Source organism: Numida meleagris, chromosome 20, assembly GCF_002078875.1.
Source record: "Numida meleagris isolate 19003 breed g44 Domestic line chromosome 20, NumMel1.0, whole genome shotgun sequence".
NCBI lineage: Eukaryota > Metazoa > Chordata > Aves > Galliformes > Numididae > Numida > Numida meleagris.
Window position 1 is genome coordinate 3,084,165 of NC_034428.1, and position 1,163 is coordinate 3,085,327.

Genomic DNA, 1,163 nt, shown 5'->3' on the forward strand with positions numbered 1-1,163 from the left:
GACGTCCGCTCCCGCACGGGATTTGGAGTGAGAACGGCGCGGCGCTCAGTTGCAGCGAAAGATGCACACGCACACGCGGACCGAGCTCCGCAGCGCCGGGGATCGCCCCGAGCGCCGCCCCCCCCGCCGGGTCGGGCCGGGCCGGGTTCCCCCTCCGCGCGGCACCGGCTCCCGCTGCAAGAGTTCAGGGACTCGGAGCAAACACGCCGTCCCTCCGCCGCCGCCGCCGCTCCTCGAACTTGGCCCATTTCAACAGCGGAGGCGCTGGCAAGCGGCGCGACGGCGGCGGGGGGGCGAGGGGGTGAGCGACGGGCGGCGGGGCTGCGCCGGGGGCAGCGGCGGGGGGCAGCCAGCACGGCTCCGGCACCGCGCTCCCCGCCGCCAGCCCGCCCCGCTCCGCCTGGCACTGCCTGCAGAAGGAAGGCGGAGAGCCCTGCTCTTTTTTCCCTTTTTTTTTTTTTTTTTTTTTAAATCCTGCCGTGACGGGATGAGGGGAATGGAAGGGGGGGGGGCATGTGGACTGAGCGTGAGGAAAAAAGCGTGTTGCGCTAAGGGTGGTGGGGCACGGCAGGCTGCCCGCACAGCTGGAACGTCCCCCCATCCCCGAGGATGGGGCTCTGAGCACCTGAGGGAGCTGTGGGTGTCCCTGTTCGGCGCAGGGGAGTGGGACCAGATGGCCTTGAAAGGTCCCTTCCAACTCAAACGATTCCGTGATCAACTGGTTTTCTGTTAGGAGCTGTGGTGGGCGTGCTCTGAGGGGCACCCCGAACAGCCCCGGGGGGAACAGCATGGCCCAAAACTCCGTGATGTGGTTGGTGGAGATAGGGTTAGGGCAACAAGATGGAGCTCCCTACCTTTGGATGCTACGGGGGAGCAACTGCGCAGGAAGAATCCTACCTGGAAGCGAAAAGAAAGCATCCCTTAAACACAGTACAAGAGATGCCCCACAGGTCCTGCAAGGTGGCAGAAGGAAGAGAGTTCGGTATCCCCCCACCCCCCCATCCAGGACAGCCACCACAACTGCTGGCTTTGTCCCAGCCTTGTGTTACCCATCTCCTTGCAGGGCAGGAGGTGGCAGGTTGACCCTGCCTTCCTGCTGGGGGGGAGCACTCGCTCCAGTCTCTCCCATCTGCTCTCCAATGGGATCTCATGGTGCTCCTCCT

The 1,163-nt window shown here is 65.0% G+C and overlaps 1 long non-coding RNA gene across 1 annotated transcript in view; it reads right to left on the reverse strand.

Moving 5' to 3' along the window:
- Window positions 7-1,163, reverse strand: part of LOC110408556 — a 49,488-nt gene continuing 48,331 nt past the window's right edge. Inside the window, exon 11 of the long non-coding RNA XR_002444423.1 lies at window positions 7-897. This is a non-coding gene — a long non-coding RNA (uncharacterized LOC110408556). The remainder of the gene's footprint in view (window positions 898-1,163) is intronic.